The following is a 7,593-nucleotide window of genomic DNA, read 5'->3' on the forward strand; positions in this document are numbered from 1 at the left end:
GCCATGTTGGGGCATATCTTGTAATAAACGCGCTCCAAGAGATGACGTTCGAGATATGATGCCCATCAAGAAACTTTCGTGCTTTCATGAAGGTGCCACATTTGGTATGAGCAAAGCACCACCAAAAATGATATTTTTCTCTAGCAACCCGTGACTAGCAATAAAATCATGAATTCTCTAACCCATGTCACTCTCTTTTGGAAGGCCAGAAGCTTTCAAGATGCAAGCATAACCGATTGCATATGAATAGTCAATTTACTTCTAGAACTTCTCATCTCATCTCATATACATACTGGTAGATACTGGTAAGACATAAAATAAAATGTATTAGCTAGAAGATGCCGCAAAGATTCCCTCCGCCTCATTTCCTTGCCCTCACCTTCTCTTGCCCTCGGGCCTCATCGCCTCAGCCTTGCATCTTTGCTGCCTCCGATCCATCCCCAAAACCTCAACTTCTCCCATCATTTTCCCTCACCAAATCGAACTTGATAAATTCTGTGCCATCTTGTCCTCAAGGTTTTGTGCGGTTAACTTCACATGGCTATGGGGGGGGGGAGAGAGAGAGAGTTCGATAAATTCTCTGCCATCTTGTCCTCACTGTTTTGTGCGGTTAAGTTCACATGGCTATGGGGGGGGGGGGAGAGAGAGAGAGAGAGAGAGAGAGAGAGAGAGAGAGAGAGAGAGAGAGAGAGAGAGAGAGAGAGAGAGAGAGAGAGAGAGAGAGAGAGACAGAGAGAGAGAGAGACTCCTTCCCTGCTGTCTACACCACGTCTGCGTCATGTGAAGCACATAGGCGCTCAAGGTGAAAGCATAGGCAGTTGCATTTGAGAAAGGCCTTCACTTTCCACCGGCATGTGGTCTGCAACCAATGAGAAGAAGAAGAAGAAGAAGAATAAGAAGAAGAAGAAGAAGAGAGTTTTAACGTCGTAGGAAACTATCCCAAGAGACCTTGACGATCTAGCCGACGAGGAGTTGAACTCAAGACCTGTTATTCAAGAGGGAAATGGCATAACCAATCTACCACACTTAAGAGAGAGAGAGAGAGAGAGAGAGAGAGAGAGAGAGAGAGAGCATCTACGTAGATTCCATTTGCCAAGTTTCATACTCGAGCACTGCTGCCCGTGTGAAACTGCTGGTACGTCGGACGCGCACCGTCCAGAGGAGCTCAGCAGCCTCAGGCCTTCTTCTTATTAGTTCTCACAGCCCGACTTTCCATCTCACCTTAGCCAGAGATGGCCAGAGCCTGCTGGCCTTCTCTGCATAGAAGACAGTGGGAGTTCCCTTCATGATGCACATGAGGTACGCCAAAGTGATACGAAGATTTTATGTTTTATGCAAGCAAGATTGCTTGCCCCTTTGCTAACTGTCAAGACTGGTTTATCGCAGCTTCTTGCTTCTGGTTCATTTTGTGAAGGATATGGGTCAGGGTTCTCCAACCCAAGATCTGGTTGCTAGGGACCTCCATGGCATGGAAATATGGCCATTCAAACATACATATCATGGTAGGTGCAGAGAAATTAAGGCATGGTGATTGTATTGACAATTTATTTAACACAAATTCTAGTTGCCAATTTGGTTTACTCTCTTTGCCGCACATTTCAGGCCATCCTTGCAGACATCTATGAACAACAGGTTGGAATGTTTTTGTCAGTCACGAGAGGCTCATGGCAATGGATGCCGTCGTTTTTCTGAGGTAATGGTTTGTGAGCATGGATAGTTCATACCTTTCCATAGGTAGTTTTTAGGGCTATTTTAGAAGGTATTTTCCCTGAGGACTTTCCATAAGATAGAGATTCACCATATATCAAAATGGTCCTTGATATCACCTCTCGTGGACTCGAGCAACTATTGTTTGTTTTGTTCTAAATTTGCACAGGATTGTGTCAAAATATTATATTGGAAGGTGAAAGCGTTGTTCATAGCCTAGATACTTGGATCCACACCTCTCACACAGGCTTTGAGATGTGATAGGAAAGCCTCACACCTCCTTGCTTACATTGAAAATAGAGATAGCTATATATACTTTAAGAGAAATAACTATGCAATTTAGAGCCAGAGATAGAGGAGCATTACATATGTTGGTGCCCAGTGTCTTATGCGATATGAGGAGGATGTCGTCGTCTTTTCAACACCTCTATCAAAAGATGATGGATGGCACTAATTAGGGATGCCTTGGGCTTTTCCTTGCGAGAGTCATGCAGGTGTGCACATATGCTTTATTATGGAGTTTGACATGTTCTAGAACAGGTCCCATAGGATGCACCGGAGCTACAGAGATTATAAGATATTGGTGCCCTTGTCCCTGTTTCATAGAGGATGAGTTGATGCCATGATACAATGATTTGTGAGAGCTTTTATTTGATGGTGTCTTCAATGCCAGCCCACTAAGGAGACTAAGATATGCTACCATCTTGCTCGACTAGTTCAATTGTTTTTTTACATTTTTAGCATTGATATGTGAAGGGTTTCTTGCGAAGTTTTATTTTTTTGGTTTCCCAGGTCCTTTCGGCCTTTTGCATATAAAAAAATGTTTTCAATCTCTTTGATTCAACATAGTTTGATGCACAGTTCCTTGCTGTGAGGCCCTGAACTAAGATGAAAGGATACACTCAAGATGTGCCTGTGATTTGCTGCATTCACAAACTTGTAAATCATGCTGCCTCATAAGTCTTCTTTGTGGCTTGTTCTTCGCAGGGACATCAAACCTGACAATTTCTTAATCAACATGGGCACATGAAAAGTTTCAGATTTTGGGCTTTGTAAACCGCTAGATTGCAGTGTAATCTCACACTTTCAGGCGGCAACATTCATCGTTACAAAAATGGAAGTTGATGGGTACAATCAGCACTCTTGTACAGTTTCTCATACTGCTTATGCTCTTGTGCTCCCTTGATTTCGAATTTATCAAAGGGTGACTTTTTCGAGTTCTTCCTTACAGGCATAATCCACAGGGGGAACAGGAGACTGCATTGCTCTAGAAGTACCCTTGAACAAGGGTTATGGTATGGACTGTGATTGGTAAGAGTTTTAGCAAGCTCAAAGCTTATCTTAACTTTTTTGGCTGCAAATTTATTTGTTCTGTTCTAGAAGCTTTTGTCTACATTCTCTTCTTGCCTTCCATATGTTTTTATGAGTATTGGAGTAGAGTCTCCATAGCGTTTTGAATTTGAGAACTCCCTATTCCAATCTGCCTTGATGCAAGGAAGACTCTAGATGAGAAGGCTCTGATAGATGCATTTCTGATAAATAATTGCAACACAAGAAGAATTGCGAGAAGAAAAGAGAAACAAATGCAGCTGATGGCAGCACAAACCTTTATAGAAAAGAAGTCTAAGCACAATTAACCGTATACAACATGGGAGTCAAAAGCTGCAATAGAACCTCTCTAGGCAAAAGGGGTTGAACTGGATGGAGAACTTTCAGAGGTGATCGACTTAATAAAGTAATTTCAAGAGATGTGAAAAAAAGCTTTGTTCTAAATGCAGTGCTACCATTAAACAAACAACAATGGTCACTTTTTCAATCAACTACAGTCTTTTCTACACCATCAACATCAAGTTACGGTTCCGTTCAATGAAGCTGTAACACATTTTTTTTCTTTCTTCGAGGTCAACACAAGATTAGCCAAATATTTACATGCTACATACGTTTGAGATGCCTAGAAAGAAAAGAAAGCTACTCATGTAAAAGTGCGCGTAGAGAGAGAGAGAGAGAGAGAGAGAGAGAGAGAGAGAGAGAGAGAGAGAGAGAGAGAGAGAGAGACGATAATAAAAAGGATGTGCCTTTTTGAAATGATGTGCTATCCTAATTACAATAAAAGGGGTTGTGAGATAAATTGGATGCACAACACAACATTACAATATGTTGCATAAAAATCAATGCTTAAACCGACACAAATAGATGGGTAATAAAATTTTAAAACATCGGTATGCGGATTGATATAGGCATCAAAATCGTACTATCAAAACAGGCATCGGTATATGTGGTGTTGCTATATTGGAGAGTACAAGCACCAATATAGATGTGCATATTGATGTCTATATAAGCGTCCACATCGGTATAAATTGATGTCTATATAAAATTTTAAAACATCGGTATGCGGATTGATATAGGCATCAAAATTGTACTATCAAAACAGGCATCGGTATATGTGGTGTTGCTATATTGGAGAGTACAAGCACCAATATAGATGTGCATATTGATGTCTATATAAGCGTCCACATCGATGCCTATATTGACGTCGAAACTTGTAAATTTTTCACACTGATGCTTATATCGATGTCAAAACTTGTAAAGTAGATTGACAAGATTGGTGGTGCATATATTGCAGCACCAAAAAATTAATCCTCTCTCCTTGAAAGGAATCGTGCAAAAGCAACCGCATTCCACTTACATTTTGACTAAAAATTGAGTAGTATTGTGAGTATAGATTGACATTGTATCATTGCCATGTCAAGATTTCGAAACCATAACCATAACAAGATTCACAAACCATAACCATATCAAAATTCCGTAACCCTAACCATAACAAGATTTGCAAACTATAACAAGATTATCTCCATAACCATGATCATAACATGACTCTTACACCATAACCATAATTTTGAGTGGATTCCAAAACCATAATCATAACACGATTCCAAAACTATAATCATACCAATAACATGATTTCAAAATCATAACCACCATCACAAGATTTTGAAACCTTTACCATAACCATAACAAAATTCTAAAGTCATAATCAAAAAGCAATTCTATAACTATGATTACAATCACAATCATAACCATAACAATGTCCATAATTATAACCAAAACCAAACCTGAGTATATATGAATATAACTTAATAAAAACATATTCATGATCAGAATCATGGCTGACATCTCAGTATACATAAACCAAAATCATAACCATAACTAACTATACATGAGCTATACTCAATGAAAACATATACATGAACTATATTTGTCAAACTAATACCTTCTAGTCGACGGTCTCTTCTTTATCATGAAGCTGACATAAAAGAGCTGACAATCCATGCTTGAATCTACACTTGTCTTTTCGACGTGTTGGAAGATACTTCATGGCAAGTTCTTGTAAGATAAACACTTAACTATAACATAAATAATAGGAAAACATATGCATATATGCTATTTAAGTAGTGTATAATACTTGCAAACTTATGTCAATAAATCTCGTAGCTTCCACTCTCAAGATAAGATGATCCTATAGACTCTAGACGTACTTTAATTGCATCTCTTTGTTGTTGGAACTTGTCAAGATGTTTTTGCGTCTCTTACGTGATCCCTGTCCACTCTCTACATCCAATCATGTAGGCATTGGCTCATTATTCTTGTACCTGTCTCGTCTCTGATCAATAATGTGAAATTGTCATAATAGCCATAATCATGATCTAGTCATTGGAGACTGGATCATACCCATATGCTGGTCTATACTCTCTATGAATGGTCTCAATGATATAATTCTTTCTCTCTAGATTTTGAACCTCAATACAATGGATCACTTGGTTATGGACGCTCGTCATTGGTGGGCGTCGGAATAAGCGTTGATAAAGATGAAGGGAAACACTGCTCAATTCAAAATTCAAAATTAATTTTTCTTCACATATATCGATGTCTATATCAATCCTAATACCAACAAGTATACCTTCTAGTCGACGATCTCTTCATTATCTTGAAGCTGACAATCCGTGCTTGAATCTATACTTATCTTTTCGATGTGTCGGAAGATACTTCATGGCAAGTTCTTGTAAGATAAACTCTTAACTATAACATAAATATTAGAAAAACATATGCATATATGCTATTTAAGTAGTGTATGATACTTGCAAACTTATGTCAATAAATCTCGTAGCTTCCACTCTCAAGATAAGATGATCCTATAGACTCTAGACGAACTTTAACTGCATCTCTTTGTTGTTGGAACTTGTCAAGATGTTTTTGCGTCTCTTACGTGATCCCTGTCCACTCTCTACATCCAATCATGTACACATTTCATTATTCTTGTACCTGTTTCTTGTCTCTGATCAACGATGTGAAATTGTCATAATAGCCATAATCATGATCTAGTCATTGGAGCTTGGATCATACCCATATGATGATCTAGTCATTGGAGATTGGATCATACCCATATGCTGGTCTGTACTCTCTATGAATGGTCTCAATGATATAATTCTTCCTCTCTAGATTTTGAACATCAATGCTCTATCACAGATACTACAATGGATCATTTGGTTATCAACGCTCGTCATTGGCGGGCGTCGGAATAAGCGCTGATAAAGATGGAGGGAAACACTACTCAATTCAAAATTCAAATTTAAATTTTCTTCACGTATATCGACGTCTATATCAATGCTAATACCGACGCTTATAACGACATAGCTTTTGTCGATGCATATACTGATGTCTGTATCAATGTCTACACAGACACATGCATCAACGAACTACTATTTTACAATTGTTGAGAGCTCATTTCTTGCATTTTGTCTCTTCTCTACACCAGCTCCATAGCTCCTCTCCACCTCTTTCTCTCGTGTTGCAGACTTTTGTGGAGTTGCCTCTTCTAACCTCTGATCTATGCTTTCACATATTTCTACACAAAGAAGGTACATATTTTTGTTGTATATGTGTAAAAAAATTTGTGTTTGTATGTGTAGGTAACCCCATGCTTATGCATTGTTTTTGCAGGTATTTTCTCGATCCTTCGTACTCCTCGCACACTTGCATTCTTTAAATGTGAGTGTTCTTTCATTTATTTTCATGCATGCATTCACACACATAAACACATAAATATACACTATAAATACACACACATTCATAACACACATAATCACTTTTTATAGTTATGTTTAAGCTTATGGTTAAGATAATGGCAATGTTTATGATTTTAATGCTAGTTTTATTGTTATGCTTATGTTTATGATTACTAAAGAGGTATTGGTTACAATTTTGATAATGCTTATGGTTATGGTTTATTTTTTATTATACCATTGATAATGGCTATGGTTTATTTTTTGTCATGCTAGTGATAATGGTTATGGTTTTGACAACACTTTTATGGTTATGTTTATGCTTATAATAGTGGTAACGGTTATGGTTTTAACAACGCTTATGGTTATTGTTTTTTTATGGTTATGCTAGTAGCAATGGTTATGGTTTTTATACCTTTTCATGGTCGTGCTTATGCTTATGTTTATGGTTATGATAGTGGCAATGGTTATAAATTTTTTTATGATTATGTCATTGGAATTGGTTAAGGTTATGTTGTTGTTTATAGTTAGCACAATGACAATGGCAATGATTATGTTCAAATGGTTTTTCTTATGGTTATCATTTAGTTATACTTACAATTTTGGGGTTTTTATGGCAATGGTAATGGTTATGGTTATCATGGTTTTGATTTATAATTATGGTTATTACACTTTTTATATTGATTGTTTCATATTTATGGTCATTTGCTTAACACTTCTTTATTGTTTTATGATGCAATATCAATCTATCTTAAGGCAAAGTCCGATTCCTTTTGCATTCTTCTTTTGAGCAGAGAGGTGTTGCCTTGGTTATTGCAACACATAC

The 7,593-nt window shown here is 37.7% G+C and overlaps 1 long non-coding RNA gene across 2 annotated transcripts; it reads left to right on the plus strand.

Moving 5' to 3' along the window:
- The first annotated feature begins 1,084 nt into the window (after window positions 1-1,084).
- LOC147440565 (uncharacterized) lies at window positions 1,085-7,367 on the plus strand. Of its 2 annotated transcripts, none has more exons than XR_015190421.1 (7): window positions 1,085-1,299; window positions 1,387-1,502; window positions 1,603-1,693; window positions 2,695-2,852; window positions 2,939-3,018; window positions 6,560-6,623; window positions 6,706-7,367. It is a non-coding gene; the product is annotated as an uncharacterized LOC147440565 (long non-coding RNA). The 2 variants fall into 2 exon arrangements; XR_015190420.1 differs by having other exon boundaries at window positions 1,091-1,299; window positions 2,695-2,835.
- Window positions 7,368-7,593: the final 226 nt, after the last annotated feature.

This window comes from Adiantum capillus-veneris, chromosome 15 (genome assembly GCF_014529385.1).
Source record: "Adiantum capillus-veneris isolate H3 chromosome 15, ASM1452938v2, whole genome shotgun sequence".
Classification (NCBI taxonomy): Eukaryota; Viridiplantae; Streptophyta; class Polypodiopsida; order Polypodiales; family Pteridaceae; genus Adiantum; species Adiantum capillus-veneris.